The sequence below is a fragment of the Ambystoma mexicanum genome, chromosome 2p (assembly GCF_040938575.1).
Source record: "Ambystoma mexicanum isolate Mex_15411 chromosome 2p, UKY_AmexF1_1, whole genome shotgun sequence".
NCBI lineage: Eukaryota > Metazoa > Chordata > Amphibia > Caudata > Ambystomatidae > Ambystoma > Ambystoma mexicanum.
In genome coordinates this window covers 859,914,202-859,929,603 of record NC_090923.1, presented here as the reverse complement: position 1 = coordinate 859,929,603, position 15,402 = coordinate 859,914,202, and the positions used below count along the sequence as shown (strand labels likewise).

The 15,402-nt window shown below is 50.5% G+C and overlaps 1 protein-coding gene across 2 annotated transcripts in view; it reads right to left on the bottom strand.

Annotated features, from left to right (window-relative positions):
- Positions 1-15,402, bottom strand: part of LOC138566852 (uncharacterized) — a 155,495-nt gene that overhangs the window by 35,647 nt on the left and 104,446 nt on the right. The window contains exon 2 of one of the 2 annotated variants that reach the window (XM_069644555.1): positions 12,064-12,280. The exons of the other annotated variant lie outside the window; for it this stretch is intronic. The gene's annotated coding sequence lies outside the window, so the exon portion shown is untranslated. The remainder of the gene's footprint in view (positions 1-12,063; positions 12,281-15,402) is intronic. 2 annotated transcript variants of the gene reach the window in all.

Sequence of the window (15,402 nt, the reverse complement as noted above, 5' to 3'; positions counted from 1 at the left end):
AGACACATCCCAACCCGTCATCCACCCTAGTGAAACCAAGAAAAATGGGAAAAGTAGCGAAGAAAGCGTGCGACCGCTAGCGGCAGGTCCACTTCTCCCGCGAGGAACTCACCGTGCTCACAGAGACCCTCCAGGAGAATGCTGCCGCCGTCTTCTCCACGCAAATGACCAGGACGGCACTTGCGAACAAGAAGGCCATATGGGGCCTGGTGGCACAGCGGGTAAGTGCGGTGGGGACCGCACCCCGCAACCCACAGCAATGCAGAAAGCGATGGGACGACCTGCGGATACGCGTCCGTAGCATACTTTCTGCCAACCGCAACATTGCCACAGCCACCGGGGGAGGATCGGAATCACCCATCAAGTTGACCCCCTGGGAAGAAATCTGTGCCTCCACCATTGGAATGGAGAGCATAGAGGGAGTCGGAGGGATGGAGAAAGGAGTGCAGACATCCGAAGAATCAGGTAGGTGTCCCAAATAAAACAATGCCAAAACCACAATGTCCAATCATGTGAAGTACCACGTGCCCACATAGTGCAACAGTAACACATGTCCAGGAGAACGTCCACATACATAGGCCTGATAGCACACTTTAAAACTCACATCAAATACATAAATAATTAAAAATCCTAAAAACACCCTCTACACGTGCAGCAGGCACACCCTAACTGCAGGCTGCCAAACAACTGCACCCTCACTCCACACACAAATGAAACCACCTCCAAGGCCCCGACCCAAATCACCCTCAGGTACCACCCCAATGCATGTGATACATTGCCATTCCAATTCCCACAGACCCATTAATAACGCTCGCCCTCCTTTACTCCACCACAGGGTCCGATCCAAACGACGAGCTCCAGGACACCCCTACCAGCACACCTGCAAAGAGGGCCAAGACCAACGGCCAAAGACCCTCCACCTCAGCTGCACGCATCAAGACACGGAAGCAGCACAAATCAAGTGGCAGCACAGAGGAGGGAACTCCAACAGGCACCCCAGCAGCCAGCATGCCCACAACACCACCACCACAGGTCCCCCCAATGGATGCCACAGTAGGCACTGCTTCTGGTGGCAGCAGCACCATAGGTGACACTGCATTAATGGCAGCATGCTCCGACACAGAAAACGGGGATGTCGAAGTCAGATCCATCCATGACCTGTCCCAATCCCCCTGTCTGTTCCATCCCGTACACCATGAGGATACCACGCAGGGGCACCCACAAGACGACGACTGGCCATCCCCCACAAGCCCTGTGGCAAGGCAACATGAGGTGATCAGCCACTCTGTGACACCACCGCAAATGGCCATGGCCCAGCAGAGGCAACAGTCCCTCGACCAGTTAATCGTGCAACAGCAGCAACTGGCCACGCTCCTCAAGGACCATGCCGATGAATGTGGGGGCACTAAGGCAGACATAGAAACATCAACTGAGACACTTAGGGCAGAAATGGAGAGAAGTACAGAGACACTAAGGGCACAAATGGAGAGTAGCACCGAGAGCCTGAGAGTACAAATGGAGAGAAGCACCGAGAGCCTGAGGGGGGAACTGCATGCGACGTCCAAAGACGTATGTGCCGAACTTGCCGCAGTGCGCCGTGTGCTCACTGAGCTCTCACAAACCCTTAGGGACATGCATGGACGTGAGCAGGCAGAGACATCATCCGTTGCAAGTTCCGTCCAGGGCAGCCCCCAACGTAGATCTGGGAGGAACCTGCGCTCCACAGGCAGGGGTGCCCCTGATACCCGCAGAGGGGGCTTGCAATAGCGACTGCCCACTGACAATGAGCATCTTTGGACACTGGTGTTCGGGGGGGAGGTAGGAGGGTGGAGGGGGTGTGTTGGGCTCACTTGGGTGGCGGGTCGATAGGGTGTTTAACATGATATCACATATGCCATAAACAATGCACGATCATCCAATGAGATGTGTGGTCATTGATCTTTGTGTACGAGGCCATCATAGGCGTACAGTCCATATTGTGCATGTTCCAGACGCACACAGTGCCACGAGTCCCGTGTCCATGTATCAGCCACCAGGCGTGAGTGCTAGAAGCATGCATCTATGAGATGCTGACGAATGTCACGGCCCTCCTGTGCCTCGCAGACTCCTTGAGGTGCTGCCACATCCCCACCCTCATCATGACCATCTTCAGGTGCTTGCAGTTCTGCGTCAGGGGGCATGGGCACATTTCTACGTACGCACATGTTGTGTAGCATGACATATGCCATCACCATCTTTGCAACCTTCACATGGCGGTACAGGAGTGCCCCGCCAGACCTGCTGAGGCAGCGGAAACGAGTCTTCAGTAGGCCGAATGCCTGTTCTATGACTACACGGGTACGTGAGTGGGCATGGTTGTAGTCCTCCTCATGCTGGTCCCGTGGGTTCCGGACTGGTGTGAGGAGCCATCTCCTCAGTGGATACCCGGCATCACCTGTATGTGGACAATAAACAAATTATGTGGAATGCCATTGCTACGTACGCACCCCCCCCTCTTCCTGCCAGGTCATTGCCGCATCACATACCCCACATCATCATGCATGAAATGAGACTCACCGAGTAGCCAGGATCTGTTCCCTGCGTGTCGCTCCATGTAGCGTGGTATTGTAGAGTTCCTCAAGACCATAGAATCATGGGTTGATCCAGGGAATCGGGCACAACAATGTGTAATGATCCTGTTGGAGTCACACACCATTTGTACATTCAGAGAATGAAATTGTTTTCGGTTGCGGTACTGGGCCTCCATGGCATGTGGGACGACCAATTCCACATGGGTGCAGTCGATGGCACCAATGCAACCCGGTATGCCGGCAAGTGCATGGAATCCCACTTTTGTGTTGGTCATTTCTTGCTCCGAGCGTGGTAGAGAGATGTAGTCGTCTGCGTGCTGCAGGAGGGCATCGAGCACTTGCAATAGTGTCCGTGAGAACAGTGGCTGTGATATGCCATGCAACTGTCCGACTGTGTGCTGGTAGGTGCCTGTGGCCAGGAAGTGGAGTACAGACACCACCTTCAGTAGGGGTGGGATGGCGGTTGGGCTATCTATCATGCTGACAAGGTCAGCCTGTGTCATGTCCACAATGGCGGTTATGGTGTCCCGGTCCAAACGGTAGAGGGTGTGGATCTGCTCATCAGTGAGGTTGAACGGATGTGCTCGGAGGCGTGGGATTGCGGGCTGCCTGCGTGGTGGTAGTGGCTGTGCTGACGGCCCTTGCTGGCCCTGCCTTGCCCTCCTCCTCCTCCTGCATCTCCTCCGTGCGGCCGGTTGTAGTTGGTGTTCGTCTTCTTCTTGAAGTTGGAGTACTTGCAGTGCTATCAGGTCCCCCAGGGCCAACATAGCTAGTCCTGCCGGTAGCATTTCGGAGTGGGTGTGGTTGTGGGAGGAGACTGGGTGTGCAATTTATGTGTTTTCAGGCTGTATGGCCTCCACCTGTGGTGATTCATTCCACCTGTGCAAGCTGCTCTCCCCTTTGGGCGAGCGCGTCCCGCACACAACGCTGCAATTCGACGAATGGCATCTTGCTATTACAATCATGTATTTGTACCCGATGGCAGTGTAACATTGGTTGATATGTTCATTCGGCTATGGTCCCATTGTTTCACATACTATCTTTGCAGTCGCGAACAGACTTGTGAAGGGTCAGTGGAACGTAGTACTCGAGTAACGGTGGACCCTCATGCAACACTGTACCGAGGTTCACCGACGGGCGGGGCGTCCCATTTGTGAGTGAAGGCAGTTGCCATTTTCACACACAGCCGCACTAGATGGATTAATTTGTGATTTCAAGCGGCCACAGATGCCTTTTCGACGTGATGTTGCAAATGAGGAATTCGAAGGGCGGCGCTTTCGGTTTTCAGCTAGCGGCGAGGAGATGCCCACAGGTCTGACTGCAAATATAACGTTCTATTGTTCAATGTCCTTGGGACAGGGGCCATGGCGAGGATGCAATGATTGATATGAATAGTTTGGGATGCGCAATAGCGAAGTGGGCGATGAGGCCGGACGTTCCCAAATACATGTTACTTCACAACACTGGAATTACGGGCTGGGGCACAGTGGATTTTGCAGGCTGCATAACGCACAGACTCAATGGAAATTTCACATGTTATGTGAGTATGGAAACAGGCGTTTTCATTACGGGATGAGGGAATGATGTATGGATGCATGGACAGATGATTTGATACAGAGTTTGCCATGTACAGGGCTTCTTGGAATCTATCCGCCTCCCCTGCGCTATGTGATGCAGGGCTGCCATAGTGGGACCATCATCTATCTGGTCTTGTTGAGCCCTCCCTGTCTCGACGCGCCTTCAGACACTTGTGTCTATGCACGTTACCAATCCCATCTGATGGATTCTGTTTTAACAGACGCATGCACAGGTACACTCGTTTGTGATGGTGTTTTCACCTCGATATAGATAGTTATGATTCGCAAGTGGTTTTTGGGTGGTGATGATCCTTTGGAGTGGGCTAGCATGCATATGGCTGTGGATTTGGTGTGATCATTGAAGTGAGTAATTCAAATGTAGTTCTGATGGCCATACTATTCTTTTTCATTTCATTTGGTTGACAGGTATCTCCTCCCCTTTTGCCACTGCCATCTGTATGCCACTCCTGCAGATGGATTTTACTCCCGACACCTGCTGCTTCATGTTAATCAGTGGAGCAGCATTACGATCTTATGGGACGATCGCCAATGGGCCACATGCCCTTACGCAGTACTAGTGGCTAGGAGCAACATTTCGGCCTTTCAGCTGGACTAGTGCCTCCCTATTGGGACGGCCCTGCGGTTCTAGGCGCTTCCATGTTGCCTTTTCGTACGAGAATGTAGCCCCTGTGTACCATGAAGGAACAGGGCGTCACACAAGAAGTAGCTGGTCATTTATTGCGGATGCAGCCCACAATGGTGAAATGTGTTTTGGAGTTCATGGCCTAATGGCTGTATGGGCTTGGTGAATTTGTTGTGCATTAAATTTCTATTCTGATATGAACCGTGTAGCGTTCTTCTTTGCAAGTGATGTGGCATATTCCTATTTGGGGAGCGATGTATTGTGAGGAGATCTGCATTGGGTTCCAGCTTCGGAGTATAGTTGCGTGGTACTGTGCTGGGCGCGTTTGCCTACGAAGCCCAGTGAGGTCAGGGATAAGGGCTGCCAATATGACTGTTTTGATGATGTCATGCTCAGGGGCGGGGGATTAGCTTTTGTGTAACAGATGCCGGTCAGCCAGTTGGATTTGTGGAATGATGTGATTATCGGAATATTGCTGGTCACAGGTGCCTGTGTTTGCGTGCGTTTCTTGGTGGGAGACTGAGGTCATGTCCATTTGTATGGCTTCTGTATTCGTGCCATCTGTGCCCTGCAGCTCCCATTGGCCCCTCTTGAGATTCATTTGTTCGTTGGCAGGCATGGATGACTAGTACATTTCACTGGTTGCATTGTGTGACTTCATTGCACCTACGGGGAGTTGTACAATGTGGCCAGGGAGCGGTGTACAGGCACTCAGTAGGGCCGTTTACGGTTGGTTCGCGATGCCGTACTTCTCACCATGGCGGAATGGTACTTTCCGCCGTGCTTGATGGCGTTAGGTGCATGTCCGCTAGGGTCAGAATTCGCGTACCGTTGCGCCATGGTGGTAATTACGGTTTGGCATGGCGCGCGCGCGCGTACTTGGTGCAGTTAGCGTTGGCGTTCACTACGGTGTCGCTAATGGCATCGTACTTTGCGGTGACGGGTCATAATCGCACCGAGCGCTATTTGATGGCGGTATTGCATTTCCGCCATCGTTTTTCGATTTCCGCCAGGGTCGTAATGAGGCCCAGTGTGTGCTGGGTCTGTAAATTTAAAGAGACTAGTAAAGTCAATTTAACTTCACATGCTCTGAGAGACAATAGTCAGTCTTAGAGAAGGTATTTAAACCTTGGTGAGTCTGAAAGACACCCCTGTGTGACTGTCCTGAAGGTGCTGTGTGCAACACAGAAAAGGATGATGCCTATGGAGTTGTTTTAAAACTCCATAACCAAAGAACACACAAGTAAAACACACATCAAAATACATGGAAGAGTGGGAAAAAAGGCTCATACTCTTCCCAGGTAAAACTACCAAATCCTAGATATCCAGCAAAGTTGAGGGGGGTCTCAAAAGGTAAGGGAAATAAACACATCTTGAGAATTCTCCCTAACACTCACCCCCCACAGACTAAGGGACAGGAGGATTTAATCCAATCCTGGATGAATCTCCTTACTCCAGTCGGTCAAACATCCTGGAGAGACCATCAGCATTTTGGTGGTGACATCCAGACCTGTGTTCAATGGTAAAATCAAACCCTTGCAGGCTGATTTACCATCTCAGTAGTTTAGGGTGTTCCCCTTTCATTTGCATCAACCATCCCAAGGGTTGGTAGTCAGTCTGAATCACAAAAACTTCTTCAGTGACCGCACAATAGCAAAACATTCTCTTTCAATAGTTGCCCACCTTGTCTCAGGTTCCTTCAGCTTCCTGCTGATGAAGCAAATGGGGTGCCCCCTACTTTTCTCATCCAGCCGACTCAAAACTGCACCTATACCTGTATTTAAAGCATATGTCTGCACAATGAAGGTTTGATTATAGTCAGGAGCTCGACAAAGGGCTTTCTTTAGGTCTTCAAATGCTTGAGTGCACTCTTCATTCCACCTGACCTTTTAAGGGAATTTGGGAGAGGAGACCACATTCAAGGGAGAAGCTATGGCCCCATAGTTCTCTATGAAGTTCCTATAGTAACCAGTGAGGCCTAGGAAGGCTCTCACTTGGGTTTGAGTAGTAGGGGTGGCACAGTTTTGTACAGCTTGTACTTTGCAAGGCAATGGCCTGATTTCACCTCTACTTCATGTCCAAGGTAGACCACTTTGCTCTGACCAATTTGACATTTACTATCCTTTATGGTCAGATGGGCCTGCTCAAGAGCCTGCAAAATGTAATGGTCAACATGTTCTTTCCATGTAGGGCTGAACACTGCAGTGTCATCCAAGTATGCCATGCAGAAGTCCTCCATCCCATTCAGAACTTGGTTAACCATTCTTTGGAATGTAGCAGGTACATTCTTTAGTCCAAAAGGCATTACCTTAAACTGGTAGTGGCTTGCTGGGGTTGAGAATGCAGTTTTCTCCTTGGCATGGTCTGTCAGTGCTATTTGCCAATAGCCTGAAGTGAGATTAAATGTACTGAGGTACTTGGCTGCACCAAGTTTGTCCACCAGTTCACCTGTCCTGGGTAAATGGTGGGCATCAGTCTTGGTGACTGTATTAAGAGCTCTATAGTCCACACAGAATCTCAACTCTTTGGATTCTGCCTTTGGTACTAGAACAACTGGACTAGACCCTGGTCTGGTAGAGGGCTCTATTACCCTGAGATCAAGCATCTTGTTGACCTCCTCCTTTATGTGGGATCTTACATGATCTGACATCCTGTAACCTCTGCTTCTAGCAGGTAAACAGTCACCAGTGTGAATATCATGCGGGCCCCAAGGGGTCAAGCATGGTGATAGTGAAAACAGGGAGGAAATTGATTTAACAGAAACTTGCACTCCTCCTGTTGTTCAGGTGTCAAATTAGAAGAGAGATGAACTCCTTCTATTTTCACAACTAAAGACTGACCTCTGAGTAGGTCAGGTAGAGGTCCACTCTCCTCCTCCTCTTGAGCTGAAGATAGAAGCAAAGCTCCCACTTCTGGTCTTGAGACATACGCTTTTAGACGGTTGGTGTGAAAGACTCTGGGAGCCTCCTTAAGATTGCATAAGTCCACCAGATAGTTGACCTCTGCAAGTTTATCCACAACCTTGAAACGTCCAATCCATTTGTCCTGTGTTGCCATCTGCCTTGTTTGTACCGTAACAAAAACTAGCTGGACCTGAGTAAACTCAACCATGTTGGCCTTCTGGTCATGCCAATGCTTCACCAGAGCCTGATCAGCTTTCAAGTTATCTGATATTTCTGCCATCATGTGTGACATTCTCCTCCGGAGACCTATCACATAGTCAGTGACTCTCACTGGCTTGGGTGAAGGAGCACTATCTAACACCTCCTTAATTAGGGCCAAGGGGCCTCTGACTGGATGGCTATAGAGATGTTCAAAGGGACTAAATCCAACTCCTTCCTGAGGGACTTATCTATAAGCAAATAGAAGGCATGGCAGTAGAAGGTCCCACTTTCTTCTAAGGGGTTCCTCTAAAGCACCTATCATGCTCTTCATTGTATGGTTGAACCTCTCTACCAATCCATTTGTCTGAGGATGGTAGGCAGTTGAGAACTTGTAAGTTACTCCACAGTTTTTCCACATGGCCTGCATGTAGTGGGACATAAAATTGGATCCCCTGTCAGAGATAAATTCCTTAGTAAAACCTTAGGAAAAACTGTAACCATATTCTTTATACTTAGCGCCTAGATGCCTATGGGCTTTTGCACGCTTTACAAATGTCCAAATAAATAAATAAATTGCTAAATCAGAAAGTGCAGTGGAAGTATATCTTTAGAATGGCTGTGTGCCTAGCGTCACTGTCATCCTCATGTGTCAGGATGAAATACAAGGAGAAAAAGAGAAGCAATTCTAAGAGATTTAGGGCCAGATTCATAGAATTAAATTGCATGGAAAAATGGCTGCTTGTGTGCAAAACGCGCGCAAGCGCCCATTCGCTGATTCATGGAACACAAAGCGCAGGGCTTACCCGAGACTTGTGCCGAATCCCTGTAGGTCCAACACGTCACTGCGACACCACAAACGCCTTGCACGAGACTCCCAGCGAAGGCGCATACAATCTTGTGCAGTCACCTAAAATGGGGGCGGAACATGTGGAATGCAGAACAGCAAACATACATATGGGCATTACGTGGGAAGTACCACAGTAAAATACTGGCAACGCCCACATGCCCGCTAATAACACGTATTCATGGAATCAAAAAGGACTCTCTGGCATGCAGAAAAAGATGCCCAAATCTGGAAACATGCCCGCCACACAAAAGCAGGCATAAGTGTCACAGTGCATGAAAAACCAATGCGCCTATACAGCTACGATGAATGTACCATTTTTCGCAGCAGTGATCGTGGGACACCGCAGGAGGAGGAGGATAGCCAGACATGCATTTTTTTTTTTACCCATTACCAGCCTTTTTCATATGCCTGATGATCAGGTCTATGGCAGTATAGGTTTCCACCCCATATCATATTAGATCTGGTCAAGGAGTGGGAAGATGACCTCACATCACCCACCCTTGGAAAAGGGGCTCACTGTACTAAAATCTTTGGCCACTGGGTCATTTTAGGAGACAACTGCCATAGTCGGGGGTGTCTCACAGCCCACGCAGTCAGACTGCCTACACCAGGTGTTGGCAATCATGACTGCGCACGCCTCAGTCCGCAGGCACATCTACTTGCCCAAAACACCCAGAGAAAGGCAGGCTGTGGTCCAGGACTTTTATGGGGAGGCACAATTCCCTAAAGTGCTTGGGGCCATCGATTGCACCCATGTGGCCGTACGTCCACCTAGGGTCACAGAGCACATCTAATGCAATCGCAAGCACTGGCATTCCATCAACGTGCAGGTTGTATGTGATGCCAAGGGAATCATTACCTCTTTATATGCAAACTAGCCAGGGTCCTCCCATGATTGTTTCATATTCAGAATGTCACCCCTACATTGGGCCCTGGAAGCTAAGAGTCATGGAAAACCATGGCTCATTGGTGAGTACAAATGGCCCTGTAAATGCATGCATATCTCACACAGACAAAGCCACACCACTGACAAACAAACCATCTCACCTTACCAGTGGACAGTGCCTACCCTCTGAGCACCTACATGATGACACCAATACGGAACCCCACCACACCACACCAGGTAAGATACAACGCAGCCCATATTGCAATGAGGGCCATAGTGGAGTGCACATTCGGAGTGCTAAAGTCACGCTTCCGCTCCCTTGACCACTCTGATGGTGAGGTACTATATGCACCACCAATACTGTGCAGGATCATTGTGACAGCATGTGTCCTGCACAATGTTGCAACACGGCGTGGCATACCAGTGGACATGCCCCCACATTCCGAACCACATACATGGCAACTGCGCATGGGAGGGAAAGGGCACATGACGAGGCTGCCCCTACCCAGCTTGTGGCAACATTTGTCTCGTAAAATTCAACCCCTGCGCACTGCACACAGCCCTGGCACATTCTAGGTGACAATCGATGATGACAAAGGGACAATTATCTGTCCCAACCTTGCCACCCTGAGATTGTGAGATGTGTGTACATCCCTTAACTTAAAATAACTCAAGCTGGTGTGCACACAAGGAACACATGGAAGATGGAGTATGCCACTAACACCATACCAAAGTACACATCTAAATGATGGTATGTTACCTAAACCCTCCCACACTGCATCTCACCTGGTTGACACACCATGGCATGGCATGCAATGTCAAAACTGAGAAATAAACACATAACAATACTGTCACAAAATGCTCAACGATCAACGTAACAGGTTCAGAAATAACTCACTCTTACACATCAAAACAACAATGTACACATGAACATCAATAGGCCAGTACAACATGACAGAAACACATGACCCAATAGTGAATCTGTCTGACAGTGACCAATCATAATTGCAGAAGTGCCACAATGTGTTGTAACTTGCACATGGCACCCTCCTATTTTTTGAGTGGCTTTGCTAGGGGCAGGGAAGTGCATACAGCCGGAAGGCAAACAATAAGGGAGATAGTCAAGCTAATACATGTAGATGGAAGCTAATACATGTAGATGGAACATGAACAAAGGATGGATCTCAAAGTCCAAACAAAAAGGGATGCTAAACATGCAGTGTACAAACAATCGGTGTATACACAGATGGACTTAAGACTGCCCATAGATATAATAAAAGCCCAATGCCTTTGTTTATGTTACTTTTACATGCTGCTCCTTGCAAGCCCATGGAAAGGGGAAGCATGAGTGGCATATGTGTCTGGACCCTAAGTCACACACAAGGAGGGTACCAACAGGAGACAAGCCTGCATGGGTCCAGCTGGAATTTACAGTGGATGCCCTCGGCTGTCACACAAAGCAAAACACTGCCACATACATGCACAAAAGATTTTTAAAAAAAATGCCGATGGGGGTTGTGGGGGTCCCACCCAGGAGGGAGGAGGTGCAGGGTGCATGTCAACACCCACATGTGTGGATGTTGAGAAGAAAAAAAAACTCCATGTGTTAAATGGCTGCACGGCTAGCATGTATCGGGAGACCTGTTGTTGCTGTCGCCACCCTCTGGTGTAGCATCAGAATGTGGTAGTGGTAAGGGAGAATCACCACGCATAGCCCTCACCTGGTCCTCCATGGCAGTGGCCATGCAGGACTGAGAAGATTGCATCTGCAGCATGATGGCTCGGAAGTCCCCGTGCAACACCTCACAGGATGCACAGAGTTCCTCCGTGATGGCATGAGTCAACTAATGCACCTGTTGTTCAGACCGTCTACTGCTGGCTGCCTTGAGTGCAACCAGTGTAGTTCTGAGGGAACTATACTCTACCCTCAGGGCTTTCCTGTGGATGCAAGCAGAGCCCTCAGTTCTGCCCGTCGGCTCCTGTTGCTGGCCACCATGTTCAGCCTGTGTGAGTGGCATGTGGACCGCAATGCCTGCTGCTGGTGCTCCACCTGTCTTGCTGGGGGTATTATGGAATTGGCCAACTATCCATGCCCAGAGTCAACATCTCATATGAAGCAGCCTGTTGGTGTGCAACAGCATACATGGACAGCTCCTGCACAGTATCGCCAGCTAACACACGACCACCGCGTTGGCGGACCCCACGCCTACCTGGTCCAAGGGAACCTAGCCCTTGAAGTGATGGCGCTGTCTATGGCTACAGGACTGCATCCCTCCCTTGATCAGCTGTCCCAGGACCAGGAGTCAATACTGTGGAGCGTGATCCTGCAGCCGTAACCACCACAGATGGATGTACCAACGCTGACTGGCCCTGTGAGTGGCCATCCCCCTCTTCATACATTTGAGATACAACAGAACACACACATTATGCACTTACCTGCGGCAGCACAGAGGAATCAAATTAAGGTTCATCACCAGAGCCATAGGTGTAATCAGAGGCAGACTCCTACTGTGTCAGTCCCGGGATGGACTGTAGCAACAGTGGTTCACCATGGGCTGCCACACCACGTCCTCCACTGGTGCTTGTTTGCGGATCAGTAGCCTGTACCTCCTCCACCTCCTCCTCTGCATCCAGTGCCTCATCACCTCATCACCTATACATGGACATAAAAATACATGAAGACCCATGTAAATAGCATAGCCCACACACATAGGCATCACAATGTCATCATGCAACACATTAACCTGCCATGTCACAAACTCCTGCACGTATGCAGTGTCAATGGAAGTGAAGGGTCGCATGAAAGCAGCCATGGAAGTGTGTGGAAGGGCTACATACCACATGTAGTGCATGGTGCATAGCACCTGCTTCACACACAAGCACCTGACTGGCATAGTTCAGTCACCAACATCACTGATGTAAATACACAGATGCCACAAAGCATAGCCATACCTGATCTGTCAAACTGCATGAGATGGAACTTGCTGACTACTGTCCCAGAGCCATATACAATGGGTGTGACATGACGTATAATTCACAAACTCAATACACACAAGTGTCACAAAGTGATATGATACAAGGGTGGTGGAATAGAGTGAAGGCAGTCACACCCATCCCATGAGGCCAGGTCGCATTGACATCACGCAAGTGAATAGGCAAGGTGAAGGTGAGACCTGGGGTTGGAAGTAGGAATGGGCAGTGCAGTACATGGGAACAGCATCCAAATAAAATACAACTACACAATCAGTAATGAAAATGCGGAAGGCTGGTGGCAGCATAAGTGTAAGTGCAGACATCAGGTGTCAATTTCTACTAGAGAGTTGTAGGGATACACTTAACATCCCCCGAGTGCGGGGGATAGCAGGGAGGCAGTGCACAGGGTCAACTTGTGGCACAGAGGGCCTTGTCGGAGATCAGAGTGTGGGCAGGTGACTAGTGCATTCTCTCAGTCATCCAGAACTCCATCAGGGGAGAAGAGGAGAGAAAGCACAACACATGAGTAAGTATCAGAAGTGCCTCCAGACCCGTCGAAGGTTCACCTTCAGTTCCATTGAGGCAGCTAGGCTGTACCAGAGGGAGGCCCCAGACGAAGTTATATATTAGCGGCCAACTTATTGCTATGAGAAGTAACTGACCCTCAGAGAGTAGGAAAGGGATGATCAAAGACCATGAGAAGAAAGCACATCTGGAAGATGGAGATGATTAACTGCGGCCCCAGGACCCATAGGGCCTTGTGGACAATGCACATGGATTGGAAATGAACAGTCGTAGCCACTGGGAACCAGTGTCATCATCACAGTCTGAGGGAGATGCACTACCTGGCCCAAGACAAAAGGACAATTCCCACAGTACAGTTCTGGATGAGTTGCAGAGGGAAGAGAGAAGAAACACAGAAATCTTGGTAGCGGTTGTTCCAGTACCCCAACATAGGAATCACCAGTCCTCTGGAGACAGTGAGCTGCTGGGGGAAGGAGAGGAAAGGAAGAATTCCCCTGAGGAGTTTCAGCTGGCAGGGTGACCTCTCAGAGATGTCAGGGATGTGCGGAGAGAAGGCAAGTGTGGAGTTGAATATTGTCATAGGCTATCCGCCATCACAGGTTGGAGCAAGAAGAGGGCCAAGAGAGGCTGGACAGAGAGTAACATGGAAGGAATGAGCAGGTCTGGTGATGGGGTTTGTCACGGTGTGCAGCACATTGTGCATATGCAGTTTGCAGGACAACAAATACATGTCAGTCCACCATGACATGGTTCACCCATGGCAGTCACGTAAATGCAGGCAGAACTGCCAGACAATCATTACACTTCATCCAAGCAACATACACATGTCTTGGACACACACGCAACACCACTCACCAGACATTCCCTCATAAATTGGCAGGTCACCCACGCCTTGGATCTACTCCACATCAATCAAATCACTAATGATCTCTTCATGTTGAGTGAGTTCTTCGTCCTCTCGTGGTGACCCACCTCCAGTCAACAGAGTAGAGGCGTAGCTGGCACCCAGCTTCTGTTTGCTCAGCACCGGAGGTCATTCCAATGCTTCACTGCCTCAGAAGCTGTGCGTCTCTCATTGCCCAAGGCGTTGATACGATCAGTGAAGCACTGCCAGTGGGCCATACGCTGGGCAGGCATATGTGTGCTCCCTGCCCGCACAAACATGCCATGTTCGTGTTCCTGTACGTAGTCCACGAGGATCTGGAGTTCCTCATCACTAAAGCTTCTCTTCCTCGATGTGTGGGTCTCCTGTGCCGTGCCTTGGGACTGAGCCTGTTCACCTACTGCATGCTTTGCCTTCTTACAAGGATGTGCAGACACTGAGTGGCTGGACCACTTGGGTCAGTAGGGCTGGAGCACTGGTGGACTGGGCTGTGGCATCACCCATTGATGCTGTGACTGTAGGTAGCCTTGCAGGCAGCTGTACCTGGGTTCTGGTGCCTGGACCTTTGTCTGCATGTCTTTTGCCCTTGGAGAAAAAGACATCCGCCCCTGAGTCTCTGCAGACCTTGGCCAGGGACCACTACAGGCCTGGCTGGGTGACCCTGAGCCTAGGTGGTGGTTGCTGCAACTGCCCCTGCAGCTTCCTCACCCTGCCTGGTGTGGACATCAGATGGCAATGCTGTCCCAGGACCCTGGGTGCTGGTGCCTGGACCTTTGTCCGCACGTCTCCTGCCCTTGGAGACAAGGACATCCACCCCTGGGTCTCTGTGGGTCTGGGCCAGGACCACTACAGGCCTGGCTGGGCGACCCTGAGCCTGGGTGGTGGTTGCCGCAGCTGCCCCTGCAGCTTCCTCACCTGGCCTGGTGTGGACAGCAGATGGCAATACTGCCCCAGGACCCTGGGTGCTGGTGCCTGGACCTTTGTCCACAGGTGTCCTGCCCTTGGAGAAAAGGACATCTGCCCCTGAGTCTCTGCAGGCCTTGGCCAGGGACCATTACAGGCCTGGCTGGGTGACCCTGAGCCTAGGTGGTGGTCGCTGCAGCTGCCCCTGCAGCTTCCTCACCCTGCCTGGTGTGGACAGCAGATGGCAATGCTGTCCCAGGACCCTGGGTGCTGGTGCCTGGACCTTTGTCCGCACGTCTCCTGCCCTTGGAGAAAAGGACATCTGCCCCTGGGTCTCTGTGGGCCTGGGCCGGGACCACTACAGGCCTGGCTGGGTGACCCTGACCCTGGGTGGTGGTTGCTGCAGCTGCCCTTGTAGCTTCCTCACTCTGCTTGGTGTGGACAGCAGATGGCAATTCTGTCCCAGGACCATGGGTGCTGGGACCTGGACC